The sequence below is a fragment of the Aegilops tauschii genome, chromosome 4, assembly GCF_002575655.3.
Source record: "Aegilops tauschii subsp. strangulata cultivar AL8/78 chromosome 4, Aet v6.0, whole genome shotgun sequence".
Taxonomy (NCBI): domain Eukaryota; kingdom Viridiplantae; phylum Streptophyta; class Magnoliopsida; order Poales; family Poaceae; genus Aegilops; species Aegilops tauschii.
The window spans coordinates 418,549,507-418,576,946 of NC_053038.3; positions in this window are offsets into that span (position 1 = coordinate 418,549,507).

Genomic DNA, 27,440 nt, shown 5'->3' on the forward strand with positions numbered 1-27,440 from the left:
TGCCCTTGGTCAGCCACCACCAGCGCTAGGTCATCCTCAGCCTGATGCCCATCGTCATCCTGCAGCTCCTCATCCCCACTCTGCTCCTCTTCTCCCCCACTCCAGTCCGGATCATCCTTCTTGCTGTCTTTGCTGCTGCCAGAATCGCTGCTGCTTTCGCTAAAGCCAGAATCGCTGTTGCTTTTGCTACAGCCATAATCGCTGCTGCTTTGGCTATAGCCAGTGTCGCTGCTGCTGCTCCCATTGCCTGTCCAAATGCAACAATGGCCGTTAACAATCAATGTGAGACAAAGCCAAATGTAGAGGAATAAGAAGAGGCAGAACGCACTGGCATCTTCGTCGTCAGCGTAGCGCATGCGACACATAGTCGTGTTGAAAACCTTCACGATGAGCATCGTGGCGTCATCGTCGTACCTGAAGAGAAGAAGTACCCGGTCCGCAGGTCGTAGGCACTGTAGAACTTCTCCCAGCCACGGCACAGGTACATGTGGCCCTCCTCGATCACCAACTCCACGTCCCACAGCCTGCGAACCCCGCTGCCGGCCTGTCGGAGCTTCACATTATCTGGCGGATCTTCACCCAGCATGTTCATAAAAGTGTTAGGCAGCCTCTGCAATTTGGGACAAGGAGTGATGTAGCAAACAACAGAGTTATCATAATGAGATGGGTGAAGGGGAGATCTCTCGTTTTATATACCTGCCTCGTGGCTGATACTGAAGTCCCAAGTATGACACTGAAGAACTCGAAAGCATCCAACTCGTACTCCGGTGAGGCAGAGCGGCGGTGGCTGCTTCCCCCCATCTCTGATAAGCAGCAGAAGAGACCAATTAGTACCCTTACAACATCACATTGCAAATAGATGAATTGTGTAGGTATGCATGGATTTAAGATTATTTGTTCAAAGCCAATTTGTCAATGATTAATATGATATCTCAATTTCCACCAAATAATACATTTGTTATACACCACATTTTATTTTCCTTTGGAAAAGAAAAAAGCACACTGCATTCAAGTGAATGTATCTTTTATTGCCCAACTATGCATTGGAAAATGTCCACAAATCCCCAACTATGCATTGGAAAATGTCCACAAATGGAGTGAGATCATTAACTGTCAAGTTAATAGGGATAAGAGTACACTTATGATAGTTAATTGTCATCCCAGCAATTTGTTCAAAACATGTTAGAATCCATTTCAGGTTTAGAGCAATTCCAGCATCATTTTCCAACAATAAAAGGGTATCATTAGCATATTGTACTCTTATAATAGCACTCTTATAATGGAACTATTCTATGACCATACTCGAAAGGGCTCCAGAGATTGCACTTGCACGCACAGATTGTGTACCACGGTCGAGGGGAGGGAGGGAGGGAATGGGGAGGAAGGGTGGAGAATTTCATTCACAAATTCTTAGTAGTTTTTTAATACAGCAGAATAAATCTTGAGATCTCATTCACAAATTCTTAGTAGTTTTTTAATATAGTAGCTAATTGCTTGATCTAGTTGGTGCCAAGATCAAGTGGTGACCTGACCTCTTGCCTGGAAGTTTCTATTCCTTGCAATATACTGAATTTCTAGTACCTTGTTTTTTAAACTGCTAAGCTATTTTGAGCTTGAGCATGGGTCAATTCAGTGCCCTACAAGATGACTATCTTCTCAACTAGGAGAATGTCATTGCCTCTTTCTTTAAATTCCAGAATTTAAATAAGGTTATCATTTAATTTGTTCAGAAATTACAATTTAGTAATGCTAAAGGTTCTGCTTCCCTTCTTCCAATGGGCTATGTTGATGTATGTGCTGAATATAGATATATACAGTCTAGTTGGTACATCTATACATCTGATAACTGAGCACCATCGGCATCAACACGCTACTATTGGTGTTATTAATATCAAATAGCCCTGCATACCTAGCCTTATGCAGTATTTTAGTTAATAAACCTACAAGTCACTCACTTCTTACTGATGATTGGTCTGTTGGTGTTTGCTTGCATCTATTGAACACAACAGGTTCCTTCCCTAAATAACTGGAACACAACAGGTGTTGTGCCTGGTGATGCTAATTGGCTGTCGGTCACCTAAACGTACTTGTTTAATCCCTATGTGTTGCATACAAATATGTATATTCATCACCCCTTAGCAAGTTTATTTATGTTTAACTCAAAATCAGATTTTTTTTAGGTGTTGCATACAGATTTTTTAGGTGTTCATGTATGTTTTTTTGCTAGCTACTGAGGGAGGGAATGGGGAGGAAGGGTGGAGAGGGAGGAAGGAGGAAGGAGGAGGGGTACCTGGGCGGGCGCGGCTGGTCGCCGGGTGGCGGAGGACGACAGGGGCAGGCGGGGTGTGGGCACGTCGGAGGAGGAGGAGGCCCTCGCTCGCCGGCTGCTGCAGGGGCCGGAGGAGGCCCTCGCTCGTCGGAGGGAGGAGGAGAGGAGAGGAGCGCTCGGCCGATCTCGTTCGGGGGGCGCGGGGGCGGCGGGGGTGGAGTCCCGCGGGGGTCGGGGCGGCGGCGTCGGGGCAGCGCAAGACCACAGCGGCGGCGGCGTCGCCGACGGCGTGCAGGCGCGGCGGACGGAGGGGGTGGAGCAAGGGGGCGGCGGCGTACGGTTGGGGTCGAGTGGGGGATCTGGCGAGGGAGGGAGGGAGGCCACAGTGCGAGGGAATAGGTGGAGTGCGGGATGTCTATCTAATGGCGCACCTCCCCCAAGTGCGCCATAAGTACGACGATAGCAATGGCGCACCTCACCCTGGTGCGCCATTAGAAATTACTAGCCCGACTGCTCAGGTTATATTTCCACCTAACCCTATCTCCATCAGAACACGCCCACTAGCCTGACTGGTCAGCACGCAGCACACACACTAGGAGGTCCTGGGTTCGATTCCCAGGCTCCCCAATTTTTGTTTTTATGCATTTAAAATGCTGTTTGATATTTATTTGTGTTTAAATATGTTCAAACTTGTTTAAATCATAACAGTAATATTTTTTTATAAAAACAGTAATAATTTTTATAAAAACAGGGTGCGGGGGAGAGGGTGCGGGGGGTGCTCGGCGGCGGTGGAGCGGGGGAGGGTGCGGTGGGTCGTCGGGGGGTGCAGGGGGTGCTCTGTCCTTGTCGTTACCGGTGTAGGATTCCATCGTTACCCCGGAGTTCTGATAACCATCGCTCTTCATGTGCTTGTCCTCGGTGTAGAATCTGTAGCCGTTGAATGCGAGGCGGAGGTTGCGGCGCGCGCGGGCGAGGCGAGGTTGGTGTCGGCCCTGCGGCGCTGCTCCGGCGAGAGTGGGGTGGGGTCGGAGGGGAGGATGGGGAGAGGGAGGCGGCGGGGGCGCGGATTGGGAGCGGACGGAGATGAACTGGCGCAAGGGAGAGGGACGAAGGGGAACTGGTGAGGGAGAGGGAGGAATTAGCTATAGCATTCATTTGTGACGATGGAGCAGGCCGGAGAGGGTGCAGGGGGTCATCGGCGGCGGTGGAGAGGGCCGGGGAGGGTGCGGTGGGTCATCGGCGGCGGTGGAGTAGGGGAGCTAGGGTGCGGTGGGTCGTCGGCGGCGGTGGAGCGGGGGAGGGTGCGGTGGGTCGTCGGCGGCGGTGGAGCAGGGAAGGGTGCGGTGGGTCGTCAGCGGCGGTGGAGCGGGGGAGGGTGCGGGGGGTCGGCGGCGGCGCCCGGTGGAGCGGGGTAGAGGGTGCGGGGGGTGCTCGGCGGCGAGGGGGACCGGATCTGGCGAGGTGGGATAGCGATCGAGATGGAGGGGGATCGCTAGTAATGGCGCACTGTTCCCTTGTGTGCCATTAGTAGTTTTGCAAAAAAAAATATAGTAGTGGCGCACTATGTGGCTAGTGCGCCATTACTAGTTAGAACTAGTAATGGCGCACTGTGCCCTGGTGCGCCATTAGTACGTTTGGAAAAAAAAAATAAAAAAAAATTTGTTACTAATGGCGCACCGTTTGTCTGGTGCGCCATTAGTGTCTTTCACACTAATGGCGCACCAGCACATGGTGCGCCACTGCTATATAGCAATGGCGCACCACATGTCTGGTGCGCCATTAGTGGCCATTCCATCTATAGCCCTTTTCCTAGTAGTGTATATAGTGGCAAGCGGTAGTACCGCTGGCACAAAGGTAGTACCGCTCTCTGCGGGGCAGAAGTGGGGTAACGGTTGGTTTGTTCCCCCCACTATATAAAGGGGTCTTCTTCCCCAAAGTTGACCTACCTCTTTCCCCAAAAGCTCCATTGTTGCTCCAAGCTCCATTTTCGCCCGATCTCTCTCCCTAGCCAATCAAACTTGTTGATTTGCTCGGGATTGGTTGAGAAGGCCACGATCTATACTTCCACCAAGAGAAATTTCATTCCCCCCACTTATCCCTAGCGGATCTTGTTACTCTTGGGTGTTTGAGCACCCTAGACGGTTGAGGTCACCGCGGAGCCATAGTCCATTGTGGTGAAGCTTTGTGGTGTCGTTGGGAGCCTCCAATTAAGTTGTGGAGATTGCCCCAACCTTGTTTGTAAAGGTCCGGTCGCCGCCTTCAAGGGCACCAATAGTGGAATCACGGCATCTCGCATTGTGTGAGGGCGTGAGGAGAATACGGTGGCCCTAGTGGCATCTTGGGGAGCATTGTGCCTCCACACCGCTCCAACGGAGACGTACTTCCCTTCAAAAGGAAGGAACTTCGGTAACACATCCTCGTCTTCACCGGCTCCACTCTTGGTTATCTCGTTCCTTTACTTTCGCAAGTTTACTTGGGTTATATCTCTTACTTGCTTGCGTGCTTGTTGTCATTGCATCATATAGGTTGTTCACTTAGTTGCATATCTAGACAACCTATTTTGATGCAAAGTTTAATTTGGTAAAGAAAAGCTAAAAATTGTTAGTTGCCTATTCACCCCCCCTCTAGTCAACTATATCGATCCTTTCAATTGGTATCAGAGCCTCGTCTCTTTATTAAGGACTTTACCGTCCAAAGAGTATGGCTGACGTCGTAGACGGTGCGGAGGAGCACTCCGGTGAGAATCCAGTCTCGTCTACGGGAGATGGGGGAACCGCGGTCTCTCGTGAGGAATTCAATGTGGCGTTGGACACATTGAAAACCTCCATGACGAGCAAGGTCGAAAGCATGTTGAATAAATTCTTAGAAGGGCTTAAACTTACCACCGCACCGTTGAAAGTGGGTGATCCCGCTAACAAGGTGACGGATGCTACCTCCGACAAGGGGGAAGCTTCTAGCGAGAAGGCTCCTTCTTCTAGTGATAAAAATGGGACCGGCATCTTTGCCCATGTGGAACCTCCACCTGTCTATGGTGGACCGCTCCCTTCCACTCATTTGAATCATGCCGGCCCGGCCCCTAAGATTGAGAAGAATGTAGATTTTGATTCTTGGGTCTATCGATTTAAGCGTCATTTAAATCATGTGAACACTAACCTTTGGAGAATCATTGAAGAGGGTTTTTATCCGCATGACCGAAGTAACTTCACTCCTAGAGAAGTTGTGGATCATCAATTCAATGAGAATGCTCTCTTCATCATCCAAGAAGCAATCCCACCCGAAGATCTTCCTCATCTCCGGCCTTACACCGTGGCCAAAGATGCTTAGCTCCAAGTTGTTTCCCTCTATCGGGGAAGCGCAAGCATTCAACGCTCCAACTATGAAGTGGTGCAAGATGAAGCCGACGAGTTTGCAATGAAAGAAGATGAAGAACCTCGTGAGCTTTTTCGGAGAGTAACCCAACTCGCGGTCTCTCTCCGAGATCATGGAAGTAAGGACACGGATGACAATTGGATCAAGCGCAAATTCCTCAAGGCAATGATGCCCTACCACAAAGCCATGTCCTCCGTAATTCGTCAAAGGCCGGACTTCCACACCTTATCATCAAGTGAAGTGTTGGATGAATTTGTTGCTATGAGCATCTTGGACAAGACCGCCGACAATGCGGTTCTTCGTTCTCAAGGAGTAAAGAAGCCCAACCTTGCTTTAAAGGCCAAGGTTAGTATGGAGGAAGAGGATTAAGAGGAAGAAGAGGAGGGCAACCTCGAAGATACGAAGTATGCCTATCATGAACACATGGCTCTTGCTTCAAGGCAATTTTGGAGCAAGAAGAACACAAGGCCAAACTTCAACAAGAGCAATTCAAGTGGCGCAAAGGGCAAGCAACGGACGAGGACTTGCTTCAATTGTGGCAATGTGAGCCACTTTGTTGCGGAGTGCCCTTACGAGAAGAGGGAAGACAATGGTGGCAAGCTCATTAGAAAAGACAAGGCCAAGTCGTTCCCCAACAAGAGCAACTTCACCAAGAAGACTCCTCCCAAGGCGTTGGTGGTACAAGAAGAGTACAATGAGGATGATGACGATGATGAAGATGGTGAGTCGGTTGCCATGGCCTCCGTTGCCATTGCGGAGACTCCACGGGTGTCTCTCTTCGACTCACCCAATGAGAACATCACCGCCAAGTGCCTCATGGCTAAAGCCACAAATAAGGTAACCTCCAACATCAAAACTACCATCATTAATCATCCTTCTTCGACGGATAGCATTGATGAACATGAGGGGACAAATGTGGAGGAAAATGAGTTTGAGATCTTTATGGGTAAACTCAAGGGTAAATCCAAGAAGCACTTCGTTGCTCTCTTGGAACAACTTGGTGAAGCCAATGACATGATCGAGGCTCACGAAGATACCATCTCTAAGATGGAGGGGCATAGTCGTGACTATGCCGATGAGATTTCGGATCTTTCCAATGCTCTTGACGAAGAGCGTGGTCTTCGTTTGGCTCTTGAGGAGTCATACAACGATGATCATGCTAAGTTAAAGAAAGATCTTGATCATGCTCTTGTTGTGTCTCGTGTGCTAAACTCCGAGAAGGCAAAACTTGGGGTTGATCTTGCTAGACTTAAAGAGGAGTTTGACATTCTCGACAAGGCTCACAAGGTCTTGAAGGGTGCTCATGCTAGCCTCAAGGAGTCTCATGATCAACTCCAAGTAATGCTAACGAAGGAGAAAGCCACCTTTCCTCATGTGGTGTTAATTGATAATGCAAATGCTACTAACCCTTGTTGTGAGCATGTGCATCTTGTTGAGGAGAATGCTAAGTTGAAGGAGCAACTTGAGAAAGGCCCTGTGTCATGCATACAAGGTGAGAAGAACCTCAACGACCTTTTGAGAAACCAAAAGGAAGTTGTAGCCAAGGAGGGGATTGGGTTCGCTCCCTAGCCCAAGAACAAGAAGAAGAATGACAAGACCAAACGACCTCCCCCTCTCAAGCAAACTTTTGTGAAAGAGGGAGAGGGTACTTCCAAGGAGAAGAAGAACAATGCGAAGGGTGACGGTGTCAAGAAGGGCAATTCTACCCCATCCAACAAAGCCGGCGACTTTAATCCTTCTTATGTGTTATGTCGTGCAAGTGATGGGCATGTTTATGCCAAATTTGTTGGTTCTCCTCATGAGTATATTGAATGGTCCATTTGGGTTCCTAAGACCCTTGTTACTAACATCAAAGGACCCATTACAAAATGGGTACCTAAAACCAAGCATTGATCTCTTGTAGGTATTTGCTTCCGGTGGGGGATCATGGTTGCTCGATAGTGGAGCTACAAATCATATGGCCGGAAGCAAGGACTTGGTGGTGGACGTGCACAAGATTCCATCTATGCCCACCAATGTCGAGTGGGGTGATGCCTCGTCTTCTAAGGTATTGGGACTCGGCAAAGTTGTCATTTCTCATGATCTCACGATCGAGAAGGTCATGCTAGTTGAGTCCCTTGCATACAATTTACTTTCCGTTCGTCAACTTGCTATCATGGGCTTTGCCACTTTCTTTCATATTGATACCGTGGCCCTCTTGTGGAGCAAGACTCTTAAAGTAGCCTTTGTTGGGCATGTCGAGAACGGTCTCTATGTGATTAACTTTTCGGAGCGACCCACTAAGACCGCGACATGCCTAATGGCTAAAGTTGACGTGGGATGGCTTTGGCATCGCCGTTTAGCCCATGTCAATATGAGATCTTTGCAAAGTCTTCTCAAGGGGGACCATGTCCGTGGACTAACGAACGTTAGTTTTGCTAAAGATCGTGCTTGCAGTGCTTGTATCGAAGGAAAGCTTCATGAGAAGGCTCACCCTCCCACGACTCTCATTTACTCGAAGAGGCCCTTGGAGCTCCTTCATTTGGATCTCTTTGGGCCTCCATCCTTTGATAGTCTTGGGGGTAGAAAATATTGCTTGGAAATTGTGGATGACTATTCTAGATACACTTGGGTGTATTTTTTCAAGAGGAAGAGTGAGACCCAACAAACAGTCATTGACTTTGCAAATGAAGCCCAACGTCAACACGATGCAAAGATCTTGACTATAAGAAGTGACAACGGCACCGATTTCAAGAACTACACCCTGGATGAGTTTCTTAGTGATGAGGGGATCAAGCATCAATATTCCGCACCTTACACCCCTCAACAAAATGGTGTTGCGGAGAGGAAGAACCGGACGTTGATGGATGCGGCAAGGACCATGATGGCGGAGTTCAAGTCTCCATACAACTTTTGGGCCGAAGCCATCAACACCGCGTGCCATGCTTCAAATCGGCTCTATCTCCGCAAAGGCTTGAACAAGACTCCATATGAGATACTCACCGGTAACAAGCCCAACCTTAAGTACTTTCGGGTGTTCGGGTGTAAGTGTTTCATTCTCAAGAAAGGTGTTCGTTTGTCTAAATTTGAGACTAGAGCTCATGAGGGCATATTTGTTCGTTATGCTACAAACTCCCATGCTTACCGTGTCCTCAGTAAGTCCACGGGACTTATTGAGGAGACATGTAACGTGGAGTTTGATGAGAATAACGGCTCCCAAGTGGAGCAAAGTGGTACTTGTGATGTAGGTGATGAAATTCCTCCCCAAGCCATAAGAAGAATGGGTGTTGGATATATCCTGCCCATTGAGGAACCCCTTGTGGCCGAAGGAGAAAGACAATGCTCCACTCAAGTGGAGCCATCACCAACCCAAGACCCACACGCTTCCGAAGAACAAAGTGAAGGCCCTCAACCTCATGAACAAGATCAAGGGCAAGATCAAACTCAAGATGGTGGTGATCCACCAAATGATGCCCAAGGTCAAGTTCCTCCCCTCGAGCAAGTTCAAGATCAAGAACAAGCTCAAGACGACACTCAAGATGATCAAGTAACCCCTCCTCACTTCACTTCCGAGGAGGAATTGGAGCGTCGTGCCGCTAAGATCGCTTCCAAGCTCACCACCAAAGGTCATCTCATGGAGAATGTGGTTGGAAGCCTAAGAAAGGGGGTAAGCACTCGTAGACAATTAGCAAACTATTGTGAACATCATGCGTTTGTTTCTTGTGTCGGACCCCAAAAGGTTTATGAAGCGCTCGAGGACCCGGATTGGCTCAACGCCATGCATGAAGAACTCAACAACTTCGAACATAACCAAGTGTGGAAGTTAGTGCCAAGGCCAACCGGAAATCATAATGTCATTGGAACCAAGTGGATATTAAAGAACAAGAAAGACGCTCATGGAATCATTGTTCGCAACAAGGCTCGTCTGGTGGCACAAGGCTACTCCCAAGTCGAGGGTATCGACTACGGTGAAACCTTTGCCCCCGTCGCTCGCCTTGAATCTATTCGTTTGTTGATTGCTTATGCTTCTCATCATAATTCCACATTGCAACAAATGGATGTGAAGAGTGCTTTTCTTAATGGTCCCATAAATGAGTTGGTATATGTCAAACAACCCCCCAGGTTCGAAGATCCCTATTTCCCCGATCATGTGTATCAACTCCACAAGGCGCTCTATGGCCTTAAACAAGCCCCACGTGCGTGGTATGAGCATCTTACGGAGTTGTTACAAGATCGTGGATTCGAAATCAGGAAAATCGACCCCACTCTTTTTACTAAGAAGGTCAAAGGGGAGTTGTTTGTGTGCCAACTATATGTTGATGATATTATTTTTGGTTCCCCTAACAAAGCCTTCAATGAAGAATTTGCCACTCTCATGACCTCAAAGTTCAAGATGTCTATGATGGGAGAGTTGAAGTTCTTTCTCGGATTCGAAATCAAACAAAGAAGAGAAGGAACCTTCATCAACCAAGCCAAATACACTCAAGACATGCTAAAGAGATTCAAGCTAAGTGATGTCAAGCCGGCTTCCACTCCAATGCCCACCAAGTGCCAGCTTGACATTGATCCCAATGGTAAAGCGGTGGATCAAAAGGTATATCGCTCCATGATTGGATCCTTGCTTTACCATTGTGCATCTAGACCGGATATCATGTTGAGTGTGGGAATATGTGAAGGCGCGGTACTACCGCTCCACGGAGCGGTACTACCGCTTATGTGGCTAAGCGGTACTACCGCCCATCACAACGGTACTACCGCTGAGGGGCGGGGCCAGGGGGTTAAGTCGTGGGCAGGGGTGGTTTCCTCCACCCCATACCCATTTTCTTCGTCCCCTGGTTCCTCTTCCTCTCTCTCCAGCGCCATCTCGCCGCGGGAGGGCTCCGGCGGCCCTCCGTCTCCGGACCGTCCCTCTCCATTCCCTTCGGTGGAGTCGATCCCCACCTCGTCCTCTTGCCGTGGATGCCGGTATTGCCCCCGTTCCTTTTCTCTTCTTGTCTAGTTTTCAGATCTCGCATTTTAGGGGCAGTAGTAGTTGCATCTCTAGATTTTTGGCCAAATCTAGGCTTGAGTGGGTTGGAGAAGGCAACTAGACTCTTTGGATTGATGTTTGGTAGGTTTATTTTTGAATTTGGCATCCCCGGTAGTGCCGGATCTGACCACGGCAGTAGGGATCCTCCGTGCCCCGTCTCGGGCGGTACTACCGCCCATATTGCGCGGTACTACCGCCAGAGCGGTACTACCGCTGGGAGGGCACGATACTACCGCTTGTGCGGTACTGCCGCAGTACAGGCACAGTACTACCGCCGGATGCCCAGTTCCATCGTTTCCTACCACATGTTGATCCATTTGTGTTGTGTTTATTTAGTCTCCTTCTGGTTGTTTCTTGTGTCCGTGTGTTTGGTTCCAGGTGATGAACATCCTGAGCAGCAAGTCCGCCGTGTCAACCCCAGGCGTTCAACGTCAAAGCGGTACCGCTCATCTGAGACTGCAGGTGGTTCTTCCAGTGCTCCACCGCCGGCAGGGGGTGCTTCCTCAAGTGCTAATCCTCCTCGCAAGAAGAAGATTGCCAGCCGACCGAAGCCAAGTGGCAAGAAAGTGACTGAGATGTCTAGCAAGGAATTCTGGGACAGGCGTCGGCGCAACCCCTATGAGGAAGACCAAGAACCCAACCTTGTCAATCGCCCGTTCTGGAACCGGTTTCAGTATGCCACATACTTTGATGTGATCAAGGCTAAGAAGAACCTCTTTGTCAATGTTCATTCCATCAACACGGAGGTTATGGAGAAGGACCCTGAGTACTTTGGTGATGCCCTTCAGATGTGCTCTCAGTTGAACATTCTCAGGATCATGCAGTTCAACAAGGACTTTGATGCAGATTTGCTGGCACAGTTCTTTGCCACTGTTCACCTAGGAACTGATGCAGACAGGACTCTGACTTGGATGACTAATGGGAAGGTGCTAGCTGTCAAGTGGCAGGCCTTCATGGGGCTGCTTGAGGTGGAAGATCAAGGGCTCGAGACTCCAGTCGGTTTTCGTCCTCACCAAAATGTTACCTCCACTCACAAGCAAGCCCTCTGGCCCTACTGTACTCGAAAGGTCAACCCTGAGACCAGGAAGGAAACCTATGAGTTGTCTGCCTATCTGGACATCCTTCACCGTATCTTCCGCGAGACTCTCTTCCCTCGTATTGGGAATCTGGACATGGTACACTCTTATCTTGTGGACATGCTTCTCTTCTGCCAGCGTGAGAAGGAAGCAAACACCGGCGAGTCCCTGGACATCTCTCATGTCATGTGGTCTGAACTTCTGGCGGCTGTTTCTAAGCGCAAGTGCCCAATTTATGGTCCGTTCATTATGTTGCTTATTGAGAGGGCCTGGAGACATACCTATCCTGAGGAGCGGCTGGAAACTGGAGAGTTGGTCTCTCATGAGATCAAGCGTCTGAGGAAGAAGGATAATTGGGGTAGATCTGGAGTTCCATCTTCTGCTGCTGCCATGGAGACCGAGGACGAGGCTGATGCCGGTGATGATGATGAGGATTATGTGCCTCCTGGGATAGAGCCTTCTGTGGCAGAGCCCTCTTGGGCAAAGAAGCTCAAACGCAAGATGAAGAAGCTGTTCTGCATGGAGTCTCACGGTCAGTACTTGACTCATGTGTCTGAGAAGAAGGCAAGGGGACGTCATAAGGAGCTTATGCGTCAGATGGGTGCGACCGTCACCAGCGGCTCTGAGGGTCAGATTACTGAGGAGGAGGAGTGGATCCAGCAGCACTGTCCGTGGACCGATTCAGATGCCGAGCAGTTTCCGGGCGAGGACGGCAGTGCAGATGATCACGCAGAGTCCTGATGTTCGAGATCCTCAGCATGCTCTCACCTGGAGCCGTAGGTTAGCTCTTTGCCCCTTTTGGTGTCTCGATGCCAAAGGAAGAGAGAGTTTAGGGATTTGCGTCGTTGTGTTGCGAGTGTGTCTTTGCCTTTGTGCTTTCGTTGTGTGCTACCTTGTGCTTTGCTTGGTTTTGTGTTCTGTGAGACTTTAGTTCAAGTCATATGGTGTGAGACATATGCTACCCTATCCTTATCATATCTTTATCTTTGTCTCTAGTCATTTGATATCTCATGAGTTATATGCTTCATTATGTTATATATCCTGCTATCTTGTATCTCGCTTAGGTTGTTGGTCTCTAAAATACAGGGGGAGTGTTGATCCTAGTATGTGTGTCGTGCAGTCCAAAACACTTATCTTGATGGCACACATCTAGGGGGAGCCCGTCTATATTTTAGAGATTTGGGGTTTGCTTATGTCCTTTATCTTTTCCCAGTTGTGCAAATCCCATATTGTCATCAATCCACCAAAAAGGGGGAGATTCTAAGGGCATATTTATCCCTAAGATGTTTTGGTGATTGATGACAATGCTTTTGCGGACTAATCGTGTGCATTGAGTGTTTTTTAGAGATTCATCCTTTTGGCACGAGACGATTCCCTCCCCTCGGAGCTTGAAGCAAAGATGGTGTAGTCCTTTCGGATTAGTTTGGTGGACTAGTTTCATAGGGATCACCGTACTATCAAGAGGGGGTCCGTTTTGGAAAGGCTAGGGCGGAATCATCACGTACACTTCCTTTGCCCCTCCCTCCGAGCCTTTCCGTTCCGATGATGGGCTCGTTTCTCTTCTCAGTGTGCCCTCTCTGGTCCCAGCGGTAGTACCGCGGGCCGGAGCGGTAGTACCGCTTGGGTGCTACAAGCGGTAGTACCGCTCTGGAGCGGTAGTACCGCCCAGAGCAGTAGTACCGCTGGTAGCCCCCAACTGTGTGCTCTCTCTGGTCCCAGCGGTAGTACCGTGGGACGGAGCGGTAGTACCGCTTGGGTGCCACAGGCGGTAGTACCGCTCTGGGAGCGATAGTACCGCTCCAGAGCAGTAGTACCGCTAGTAGCCCCCAGCCGTAGTACCGCGGTGGTCTCGTGCTAGTACCGCCTTGATTCGAGGGCTCTTTTTTCATGTCGGGTTTTACGGTACTGGCCGCGGCTGTGGGGGGCCGTAGTACCGCTCGTATGCGGTAGTACCGCCCTCCCACCGCGGTAGTACTGCTGTGGGCCAAGCGGTAGTACCGCGATGAGGAGCGGTAGTACCGCTTATAGTGGCAAGCGGTAGTACCGCTGGCACAGCTGTAGTACCGCTCTCTGCGGGGCAGAAGTGGGGTAACGGTTGGTTTGTTCCCCCCACTATATAAAGGGGTCTTCTTCCCCAAAGTTGACCTACCTCTTTCCCCAAAAGCTCCATTGTTGATCCAAGCTCCATTTTCGCCCGATCTCTCTCCCTAGCCAATCAAACTTGTTGATTTGCTCGGGATTGGTTGAGAAGGCCACGATCTACACTTCCACCAAGAGAAATTTGATTCCCCCCACTTATCCCTAGCGGATCTTGTTACTCTTGGGTGTTTGAGCACCCTAGACGGTTGAGGTCACCGCAGAGCCATAGTCCATTGTGGTGAAGCTTTGTGGTGTCGTTGGGAGCCTCCAATTAAGTTGTGGAGATTGCCCCAACCTTGTTTGTAAAGCTCCGGTCGCCGCCTTCAAGGGCACCAATAGTGGAATCACGGCATCTCGCATTGTGTGAGGGCGTGAGGAGAATACGGTGGCCCTAGTGGCTTCTTGGGAAGCATTGTGCCTCCACACCGCTCCAACGGAGACGTACTTCCCTTCAAAAGGAAGGAACTTCGGTAACACATCCTCGTCTTCACCGGCTCCACTCTTGGTTATCTCGTTCCTTTACTTTCCCAAGTTTACTCGGGTTATATCTCTTACTTGCTTGCGTGCTTGTTGTCATTGCATCATATAGGTTGTTCACTTAGTTGCATATCTAGACAACCTATTTTGATGCAAAGTTTAATTTGGTAAAGAAAAGCTAAAAATTGTTAGTTGCCTATTCACCCCCCCTCTAGTCAACTATATCGATCCTTTCATAATCCCTGGGTGGTTTTGGTATTTCTTAACAACATATAGCTTATTGAACTAATATTCTATCAAGATAATCATTTCAGAAAGTTCAGTGATTGGCATGGCATGGACTAGAGACATGGACCCCTCAAAATGCTAAGGACACATATTGGCTCAAGCTCAAGACTCTACTTTTTCATTTTAGTGATCCAAGATCACATTGAGTCCATAGGAAAAGCCAATACTATTAAAAAGGGATGATGTGTTGCTTAATGGCTTGCTTGCTAAAAATGCTTAGTGATATGCTCCAAAAGCCCTCAACCACTTTCTCATTTCCACATGTGTCCCAAACCAAAAGTCAAACTTGTCCCTACCGATTTGATCCATCCGGCGCCACCGAGTTGACTTGACATAGCAATAGCCAGAAACCCTAATTAGTTTGGTCTCACCGATAGGGATCTCGGTCTCACCAATATGGGATTGCAAACTCTCTTTTTCCCTTCCTAACGTTTCAGTCTAACCGAGATGAGCGATCGGGCCCACTGAGTTTGCAATGCAAACTCTCTGTTTCCTTTTCGTAACGTTCCGGCCGCACCGAAATGAGCGACTGGTCCCACCGAGTTTGCCTGACTAACTCTCTGTTTGCCTATTACAGAAATCGGTCTCACCGAGATTACGTTATGCCCTAACCCTAATGAAATCGGTCCCATCGAGTTGACATGTCGGTCCCATCGAAAATCCTAACGTTCACATTTTGAAATAAATCGGTTATTCGGTCCCACCGAGTTTGGTAAATTGTGTGTAACGGTTTGATTTTGTGGGGAGGCTATATATATCCCTCCACCCTTCCTCCACTCATTGAGAGAGCCATTAGAACATGCCTACACTTCCATCATTCATTTTCTGAGAGAGAACCACCTACTCATATGTTGAGACCAAGATATTCCAATCCAACCACAAGAATCTTGATCTCTAGCCTTCCCCAAGTTGCTTTCCACTCAAATCATCTTTCCACCAAATCCAATCTGTGAGAGAGAGTTGAGTGTTGGGGAGACTATCATTTGAAGCACAAGAGCAAGGAGTTCATCATCAACACACCATCTATTACCTTTTGGAGAGTGGTGTCTCCTAGATTGGTTAGGTGTCACTTGGGAGCCTCCGTCAAGATTGTGGAGTTGAACCAAGGAGTTTGTAAGGGCAAGGAGATCGCCTACTTCGTGAAGATCTACCCAAGTGAGGCAAGTCCTTCGTGGGTGATGGCCATGGTGGGATAAACAAGGTTGCTTCTTCGTGGACCCTTCGTGGGTGGGGCCCTCCGTGGACTCGCGCAGCCGTTACCCTTCGTGGGTTGAAGTCCCCATCAACGTGGATGTACGATAGCACCACCTATCGGAACCACGCCAAAATCCCTGTGTCTACATTGCGTTTGCTCCCTCCAAACTCCTCCCCTTTACCTTCATATGCAATGATTTACATTCCGCTGCTATACTCTTAGAATTGCATGTGTAGGTTGATTGCTTGACTTGTGATAAGTTGCTAAAATCTGCCAAGACTTTAAATTGGGAAAATGCTAGATTTTTATTTGATCAGGTAGTCTAATCACCCCCCTCTAGACATACTTTCGATCCTACAATGTGTCTACTGTTTGCATAGTACGTGCTTATGTGATCAAATATCACTATGTGCTTAGTACTGTTTATTTCATGCATATGATTTATTCCTAGATTAAATTAATCAAAAAAATTGCTTATATACTCAACAATCCAAAAACCTAATATGTGTAGGCATTTTTTGATGCAAGGCTTTGCTGCTGCACTGAAACCGGCCCCATTTACGGGGACGCACTTTAAACGTTGGCAGACCAAAACCACCTTATGGCTCACAACTACGAATCTGTTATGGGTCGCTGATGTTACTTCCACGGGAACGATTGCTCTTGAGCAATCGAGAAGGCGTTCAGGGAGGCCACCGTCATCTTTCCTGAAGCAGTTCTAAGTGTGATCGGAGATAAGTTGGTTGATGCATATTTATGTTGGGGAACGTAGTATTTCAAAAAAAATCCTATGATCATGCAAGATCTATCTAGGAGAAGCATAGCAATGAGCGGGGAGAGTGTGTCCACGTACCCTCGTAGACCGAAAGCGGAAGCCTTTAGTAACGCGGTTGATGTATTCGAACGTCTTCGCGATCCAAACGATCAAGTACCGAATGCACGGCACCTCCGCGATCTGCACACGTTCAGCTCGGTGGCGTCCCTTGAACTCTAGATCCAGCTGAGGCCGAGGGAGAGTTTCGCCAGCATGACGGCATGGTGACGGTGATGATGAAGTTACCGACATAGGGCTTCGCCTAAGCACTACGACAATATGACCGAGGTGGAAAACTGTGGAGGGGGGCACCGCACACGGCTAAGAGATCAACTTGTGTGTCTATGGGGTGCCCCCTTCCCCGTATATAAAGGAGGGGAGGGGGGCCGGCCGGCCTCAAGGGGCGCGCCCAAGGGGGGGAATCCTACTCCTACTAGGAGTAGGTTCCCCCCTTCCTAGTCCAACTAGGAGGGGAAGGAAGGAGGAAGGGGAGAGAAGGAAGGAGGGGGGCACCGCCCCCACCCCTTGTCCAATTCAGACTGGGGGGCGCCACCTCCTGGCCGGCCCTCTCTCCTCTAAGGCCCATGGTGGCCCACTAACTTCCCAGGGGGGGGGGGGTTTCGGTAACCCTACGGCACTCAGGTTTTATCCGAAACTCTCCAGAACACTTCCGGTGTCCGAAAAACATGGTCCAATATATATACTTTATGTCTCGACCATTTCGAGACTCCTCGTCATGTCCGTGATCTCACCCAGGACTCCGAACAACCTTCGGTACATCAAATCACATAAACTCATAATACCAATCGTCATCAAACGTTAAGCGTGCGGACCCTACGGGTTCGAGAACTATGTAGACATGACCGAGACTCATCTCCGGTCAATAACCAATAGCGGAACCTGGATGCTCATATTGGCTCCCACATATTCTACGAAGATCTTTATCGATCAAACCGCATAACAACATACGTTGTTCCCATTGTCATCGGTATGTTACTTGCCCGAGATTCGATCATTGGTATCATCATACCTAGTTCAATCTCGTTACCGGCAAGTCTCTTTAATCGTTCCGTAATGCATCATCCCGCAACTAACTCATTAGTCACATTGCTTGCAAGGCTTATAGTGATGTGCATTACCGAGAGGGCCCAGAGATACCTCTCCGACAATCGGAGTGACAAATCCTAATCTCGATCTATGCCAACTCAAAAAACACCATCGGAGACACATGTAGAGCATCTTTATAATCACCCAGTTACGTTGTGACGTTTGATAGCACACTAAGTGTTTCTCCGGTATTCGGGAGTTGCATAATCTCATAGTCATAGGAACATGTATAAGTCATGAAGAAAGCAATAGCAATAAACTAAACGATCATAGTGCTAAGCTAATGGATGGGTCTTGTCCATCACATCATTCTCTAATGATGTGATCCCGTTCATCAAATGACAACACATGTCTATGGCTAGGAAACTTAACCATCTTTGATTAATGAGCTAGTCTAGTAGAGGCATACTAGGAACACTTTGTTTGTCTATGTATTCACACATGTACAGTTTCCGGTTAATACAATTCTAGCATGAATAATAAACATTTATCATGATATAAGGAAATATAAATAACAACTTTATTATTGCCTCTAGGGCATATTTCGTTCAGTTTCCCACTTGCACTAGAGTCAATAATCTAGATTACATAGTAATGATTCTAACACCCATGGAGTCTTGGTGCTGATCATGTTTTCTCGTGAGAGAGGCTTAGTCAACGGGTCTGCAACATTCAGATCCGTATGTATCTTGCAAATCTCTATGTCTCCCTCCATGACTTGATCACGGATGGAATTGAAGCGTCTCTTGATGTGCCCTGTTCTCTTGTGAAATCTGGATTCCTTTGCCAAGGCAATTGCACCAGTATTGTCACAAAAGATTTTCATTGGACCCGATGCACTAGGTATGACACCTAGATCGGATATGAACTCCTTCATCCAGACTCCTTCATTTGCTGCTTCTGAAGCAGCTATGTACTCCGCTTCACACGTAGATCCTGCCACGACGCTCTGCTTGGAACTGCACCAACTTACAGCTCTCCATTCAATATAAATACGTATCCGGTTTGTGACTTAGAGTCATCTGGATCAGTGTTAAAGCTTGCATCACCGTAACCATTTACGACGAGCTCTTTGTCACCTCCATAAACGAGAAACATATCCTTAGTCCTTTTCATGTATTTCAGGATGTTCTTGACCGCTGTCCAGTGATCCACTTGTGGATTACTTTGGTACCTCCCTGCTAAACTAATAGCAAGGCACACATCAGGTCTGGTACACAACATTGCATACATGATAGAACCTATGGCTGAAGCATAGGGAATGACTTCCATTTTCTCTCTATCTTCTGCAGTGGTCGGGCATTGAGTTTGACTCAACTTCACACCTTGTAACACAGGCAAGAACCCTTTGTTTGCTTGATCCATTTTGAAATGCTTCAAAACTTTATCAAGGTATGTGATTTGTGGAAGTCCAATTAAGCGTCTTGATCTATCTCTATAGATCTTGATGCCCAATATATAAGCAGCTTCACCAAGGTCTTTCATTGAAAAATTCTTATTCAAGTATCCTTTTATGCCATTCTGGAATTCAGTATCATTTCTGATCAACAATATGTCATCCACATATAATATCAGAAATGCTACAAAGCACCCACTCACTTTCTTGTAAATATAGGCTTCTCCAAAAGTCTGTATAAAACCATATGCTTTGATCACACTATCAAAGTATATTCCAACTCCGAGATGCTTGCACCCGCCCATAAATGGATCGCTGGAGCTTGCACACTTTGTTAGCACCTTTTGGATCGACAAAACCTTCTGGTTCCATCATATACAACTCTTCTTTAAGATATCCATTAAGGAATGTAGTTTTGACATCCATTTGCCAAATTTCATAATCATAAAATGAGGCAATTGCTAACATGTTTCGGACGGACTTAAGCATCGCTACGGGTGAGAAGGTCTCATCGTAGTCAACTCCTTGAACTTGTCGAAAACCTTTTGCAACAAGTTGAGCTTTGTAGACAGTAACATTACCGTCAGTCTCAGTCTTCTTCTTGAAGATCCATTTATTCTCTATGGCTTGCCGATCATCGGGAAAGTCAACCAAAGTCCATACTTTGTTCTCATACATGGATCCCATCTCAGATTTCATGGCCTCAAGCCATTTCAGGGAATCTGGGCTCATCATCGCTTCCTCATAGTTCGTAGGTTCGTCATGGTCAAGTAACATGACTTCCAGAACAGGATTACCGTACCACTCTGGTGCGGATCTTACTCTGGTTGACCTACGAGGTTCGGTAGTAACTTGATCAGAAGTTTCATGATCATCATCATTAGCTACCTCATCAAGTTCCGCACTAATTGGTGTAGGAATCACTAGAATTGATTTATGTGATGAACTACTTTCCAATAAGGGAGCAGGTACAATTACCTCATCAAGTTCTACTTTCGTCCCACTCACTTCTTTCAAGAGAAACTCCTTCTCTAGAAAGGTGTACCCAACAGTTTCTTTTGGGTATCCTATGAAGACACATTTCTCCGATTTGGGTTCGAGCTTATCAGGTTGAAGCTTTTTCACATAAGCATCGCAGCCCCAAACTTTAAGAAACGACAACTTGGGTTTCTTGCCAAACCACAGTTCATATGGTGTCGTCTCAACGGATTTAGATGGTGCCCTATTTAACGTCAATGCAGCCGTCTCTAAAGCATAACCACAAAATGATAGCGGTAAATCAGTAAGAGACATAGATCGCACCATATCTAATAAAGTGCAGTTACGAAGTTCGGACACACCATTACGTTGTGGTGTTCCAGGTGGCGGGAGTTGCGAAACTATTCCGCATTGTTTCAAATGAAGACCAAACTCGTAACTCAAATATTCTCCTCCACGATCAGATCGCAGAAACTTTATTTTCTTATTATGGTGATTTTACACTTGACTCTGAAATTCTTTGAACTTTTCAAATGATTCAGACTTATGTTTCATCAAGTAGATATACCCATATCTGCTCAAATCATCTTTGAAGGTCAGAAAATAACGATACCTGCCGCAAGCATCAACACTCATTGGACCGCATACATCAGTATGTATTATTTCTAACAAGTCTAGTGCTCGCTCCATTGTTCCAGAGAATGGAGTCTTAGTCATCTTGCCCATGAGGCATGGTTCGCAAGCATCAAGTGATTCTAAAAGCCGATCAGCATGGAGTTTCTTCACGCGCTTTACACCAATATGACCTAAACGACAGTGCCACAGATAAGTTGCACTATCAATAAGCTACCCCATTACACAACTGCACCAGCAGGAAGTTTCACATGCAACATCTAGAACCTTTGAAATTAGCATCATAGACGGTACATAGAGAGATGCATCTCATCTGGAAAACTGCTGAAGCGGAAGGCGAATATTGAGCCTTCATTCATGTTGAAGGTCTTTGCAACTTTAGGCCAGTGCATGTGGATGATTAACCGTCCATCCTTCGACCTCTTCAGGAACACTTCAATATTGAACCGTGGGTGTTGTATGAAAACTTCCCTCGCCTCCTGACCACAGAGGTGGTATGAGAGGTAATCATCAGTGAAGCCTGAAAACAAGGATGTGCATAAATATCTTCTCTATATTGGAAATGGGGCAAAGGAATACAAAAAGGCAAGGTATAATAGTTAGTACCATCTTGTAAACCTCAGTGCTTCCCATTGTTTCCCTTCAACACATATAAGGTAGTTAGTCATCAGGTTAAGTAAGGGTTCGCATGCTATCAGTAAAATATGTTGATGATAAATAAGCACATTGCAGATTCATCAGATTAATTCAAGCCACATGAAAAACCCATTTATCCAAACCAAGCATGATTCGGAACTAGGAAATGTAGAACTTGTATATGTTTCTCATGTATTAAGTGCAGCCAAATTTGATTTATTCCTCACATGGTATACAATAACAGAATGCAGCCACAACAATTGAACATCGCATTGCAGAATTGAACCAAGCAGTTAACTAAACAACACAACAAATGAACCAAACGTTAACTGAGCACCACATTGCACAATATAACATACTCCTAATAGAAGATCAGACATTTAGCCAAACCAAGCATGCTTAACAACTTGGTAATATAGCAATTGTATTTGTTTCTCATGTATTTAGTACAGCCAAATTCGATTTATTCCTCACATGGTATACAATAAGAGAATGCAGCCACAACAATAGAACATCGCATTGCAGAATTGAACCAAGCAGTTAACTAAACACCACAACAAATGAACCAAATGTTAACTGAGCACCACATTGCACAATATAATATACTCCTAATAGAAGACCAGACAGTTAACCAAACCAAGCAAGCTTAACAACTTGGAAATATAGAAATTATATTTGTTTCTCATGTATTGAGTACAACCAAATTCGATTTATTCCTCACATGGTATACAATAACAGAATGCAGCCACAATAATTGAACATCGCATTATAGAATTGAACCAAGCAGTTAACTAAACACCACAACAAGTGAACCAAGCCACAACAAATGAACCAAGAAGTTATGTAAACACCAATTGAACAATATAACATACTCCTAATAGAAGATCAGATAGTTAACCAAACCAAGCATGCTTAACAATTTGGAAATATTGCTTCCTGAAGAATTGAACATCACATTTGCAGAGTTGAACCAAGCAGTTAATTGAACACCACATTGCACGACATATAGAACATATACACTATAGCAGAAGATTGCATGGTGAAAGTAGATATCACAATTCACTATAATTTGTTAAGGTAAGGCAGTAGCTAGCAAACTGAACATGGGTCCTTATAGTGAGCTAATAAGATAAGCTACTCCTCATTGTCGGAGATATCGATGACGATTGTCTCCTTGGACATGGAAGAGGGCGAGGCCTCCGCATCGTGGGTGCCCTCGTTGTAGTGGTCAGTTGCCTGAGCCGCTCCGGGCACCAACCTGCTAGCTGTCGAGATGAGGTAAGCACGTGCACGCTGAGAAAACACCTCGTAGTCTTCGTCCAAGGCACCGATGGTGGCCTCGAGAAAACGCCACGAACCATCGTTTAAAGCAGCCATGTGGTGGCGTCGGCGCGTGAGGCGTTAATGGTGGCCTCGACGGCGAGGTGCTCCTCCAAGATCTGGGACTCGGCACGAATGGCAGCCATCGCGACCTCATCCGCGTGTGCGGACGCGATTTGCTTCTCCGCTGCCAAATGCTCCTTAGGTCCTGGCTATACTGCGTGCACCATGGCTTAGGCCGGCGCTTATTTGGTGGAGGGGTCGGTGATTTGGGTGGAAGGTGTCGCGCTCGCGCCGGCGGTCGGGGCATGTGGGATGTGGAAGGAGGAGGAGGATGGGGTCGGGTGTGGATTACCTGCCTGGATAGGCGAGGCCGAGCAGTGTGAAGGAGGGTCGCTGGCAAGGAGGCGGCGGCGCTTCAAGCAAGGAGTGAAGGTTTCAACTTGGAAAGGAAGGCGGAAAGGGGGGAAATGTGGCTTTTGGTAAGGGGGAACGGGCGGGGAGGTAGATATTTCCGCGGAAGCCGAAAATTTGGAATTGCTTCAGACAAAAAACTGGCGCGCAAAGTGTCATAAGACACGGTCCCTTATTCAGACACGGTCCGAAGATATTTTGTGCTGCATCTCACACGGTTGGTTATAATAAACTGTGTGGGATCTACTTGATTTTTCATCTTGATTTGAATTACATAATGGGGTCACAGCGGCCATCGACGGTGTTTGAATTGCTAGACTTTTTATCTGCAGTGATCATAAAAGAATTGGAATTATTCAGGGTTCGTTTGGACATTTTTATGCATTAAGTGAGTTTTCAATGCATTTCTGTGCATAATTCAAATTTGAACTACATGCACATGCTCCAGTGCATATAAATAAGTTAAAAATCAAATCTTTGTCCTTGGGTGCATGCTTAGGTCCCATGCAAGAAATGGGAATGAATGTGAAACACCAGGGCACCGTTGATTGCGGGCAAAATATTGAGATGCCTGGTTTTTAAATTCTATTAAATCCAAAACTCGTCTGAAATTCATGAAACTTGGTATGCTATCATGGAGCGGCATCAACATGTCGTGGTACAAATTTTGTCCCATTTGTAGCAGGTTTGGGTATATGTTTCTCACAAACCGGAGCATCCCACAACAAGCATGATGGTTTTCCGTAGGAACGTCCCACCTTTGGGGACGAAACGATATCCATTGCCTCTTATTGCTTTCAAGTTTTTTTCTTATGTCAACATAGAACAACAGGAGTGTTATGTGATTTTTTATGATTTTTCGGGGTTCGTTTGGACAATTTTATGCATTAACTGAGTTTTCAATGCATTTATGTGCATAATTCGAATTTGAACTACATGCGCATGCTCCAGTGCATATAAATTGGTTGAAAAATCAAATCTGTGTCCTTGGGTGCATGCTTAGGTCCCTTGCAAGAAATGGGAATGAATTTCAAACACCAGGGCACCGTTGATTGCCGGCAAAACATTGAGATGCCTGGTTTTTAAATTCTATTAAATCCAAAACTCGTCTGAAATTCATGAAACTTGTCATGCTATCATGGAGCAGCATCAACATGCCCTGGTACAAATTTTGTCCCATTTGAGGAAGGTTTGGGTATATGCTTCTCACAAACCGGATCTTCTCACAACAAGCATGATGGTTTTTGGTAGGGAACGTCCCACCTTTGGGGACAAAATGATATCCATTGCCTCTTATTGCTTTCAAGTTTTTTTCTCGTGCCAACATAGAACAACAGGAGTGTTGTGTGAATTTTTATGATTTTTCGGGGTTCGTTTGGACATTTTTATGCATTAACTAAGTTTTCAATGCATTTATGTGCATAATTCAAATTTGAACTACATGCGCATGCTCCAGTGCATATAAATTGGTTGAAAAATCAAGTCTGTGTCCTTGGGTGCATGCTCAGGTCCCATGCAAGAAATGGGAATGAATTTCAAACACCAGGGCACCGTTGATTGCCGTCAAAACATTGAGATGCCTGGTTTTCAAATTCTAGTAAATCCAAAACTCGTCTGAAATTCATGAAACTTGGCATGCTATCATGGAGCGGCATCAACATGCCGTGGTACAAATTTTGTCCCATTTGGGGCAGGTTTGGGTATATGCTTCTCACAAACTGGAGGTTCTCACAACAAGCATGATGGTTTTCAGTAGAGAACGTCCCACCTTTGGGGACGAAACGATATCCATTGCCTCTTATTGCTTTCAAATTTTTTCTCGTGCCAACATAGAACAACAGGAGTGTTGTGTGAATTTTTGTGATTTCGGGGTTTGTTTGGACATTTTTATGCATTAACTGAGTTTTCAATGCACTTATGTGCATAATTCAAATTTGAACTACATGCGCATGCTCCAGTGCATATAAATTGGTTGAAAAATCAAATCTGTGTCCTTGGGTGCATGCTTAGGTCCCATGCAAGAAATGGGAATGAATTTCAAACACGAGGGTACCGTTGATTGCCGTCAAAACATTGAGATGCCTGGTTTTCAAATTCTAGTAAATCCAAAACTCGTCTGAAATTCATGAAACTTGGCATGCTATCATGGAGCGGCATCAACATGTCGTGGTACAAATTTTGTCCCATTTGGGGCAGGTTTGGGTATATGCTTCTCACAAACCGGAGCTTCTCACAACAAGCATGATGGTTTTCGGTAGGGAACGTCCCACCTTTGGGGAGAAAACGATATCCATTGCCTCTTATTGCTTTCAAATTTTTTTCTCGTGTCAACAAAGAACAACAGGAGTGTTGTGTCAATTTTTGTGATTTTTTGGGGTTCGTTTGGACATTTTTACGCATTAACTGAGTTTTCAATGCATTTATATGCGTAATTCAAATTTGAACTACATGCGCATGCTCCAGTGACTATAATTGGTTGAAAAATCAAATCTGTGTCCTTATGTGCATGCTTAGGTCCCATGCAAGAAATGAGAATGAATTTCAAACATGAGGGCACTGTTGATTGCCGGCAAAACATTTAGATGCCTAGTTTTTAAATTCTAGTAAATCCAAAACTCGTCCGGTGCGCAGGTTCACCGGGAAGCGTGCGAGATGTTCAACACAGGATTTGTGCATCTCTTCAACGGAAACGGTTCAGTGAAGCAGTAAAGCGGCAGAAAATAAACCAAAAAATATACGTGCTGCCACACGCCCCATGTGTCGTGCGAGCAGGCGTGAGTTGACGGGACGCATGCGAGCAGTCCGCCGGGCGGGCATACTGAGAGGCGTTCGTGTAGGTGTGTGTATCGACGGGGAGGCGTGCGAGTAGCTGTGTGAAATGATGGTAGGAATGGGAGATGTCCGCCGCGCAGGCTCACTGGGAGGCGAGACAACTTTTGACTGCAGCCTGCCTCGCTCCCACTGGTCCGTATTAATTGCGCGCCCGAGCTGCCGGCCATAATAGGCGGCCGCACCCCCGGTCCACAATGGTCACCGACGTCTGGACTCCGGAGTGTATGACGATGCCACCGAAGCGCACCATCGGAGGGAGTGGCGACACCGGGGCTGGTGAAGCACCCGCACACTGTTGGGGAACGTAGTAATTTAAATAAATTTCCTACGCACACGCAAGATCATGGTGATGCATAGCAACGAGAGGGGAGAGTGTTGTCCACGTACCCTCGTAGACCGAAAGCGGAAGCGTTAGCACAACACGGTTGATGTAGTCGTATGTCTTCACGATCCGACCAATCAAGTACCGAACGCACGGCACCTCCGAGTTCAGCATACGTTCAGCCCGATGACGTCCCTCGAACTCCGATCCAGCCAAGTGTTGAGGGAGAGTTTCGTCAACATGATGGCGTGGTGACGATGATGATGTTCTACCGACGCAAGGCTTCGCCTAAGCACCGCTACAGTATTATCGAGCTGGACTATGGTGGAGGGTGGCACCGCACATGGCTAAAAGATCAAACGATCAATTGTTGTGTCTATGGGGTGCCCCTGCCCCCGTATATAAAGGAGCAAGGGGAGGAGGCGGCCGGCCAGGGAGAGGCGCGCCAAGGGGGAGTCCTACTCCCACTAGGAGTAGGACTCCTCCTATTCCTAGTAGGAGTAGGAGAGGGGGAAGGAAAGGGAGAGGAGGAGAAGGAAAGAGGGGGCCGGCCCCCCTTGCCATAAACCAATTCGGTTTGGGCCTTGGGCGGCGCGCCCCACACTCCCCTTGCTGCCCTCTATTTCCACTAAGGCCCATGTAGGCCCATTAAGCCCCCCCCGGGGGGGGGGGGGTTCCGGTAACCCCCGGTACTCCGGTAAAATCCCGATTTCACCCGGAACACTTCCGATATCCAAATATAGGCTTCCAATATATCAATCTTTATGTCTCGACCATTTCGAGACTCCTCGTCATGTCTGTGATCACATCCGGGACTCCGAACAACCTTTGGTACATCAAAACATATAAACTCATAATATAACTGTCATCGAAACGTTAAGCGTGCGGACCCTACGGGTTCGAGAATTATGTAGACATGACCGAGACATGTCTCCGGTCAATAACCAATAGCGGAACCTGGATGCTCATATTGACTCCCACATATTCTACGAAGATCTTTATCGGTCAGACCGCATAACAACATACGTTGTTCCCTTTGTCATCGGTAGGTTACTTGCCCGAGATTCGATCGTCGGTATCTCAATACCTAGTTCAATCTCGTTACCGGCAAGTCTCTTTACTCGTTCCGTAATACATCATCCCGCAACTAACTCATTAGTTGCAATG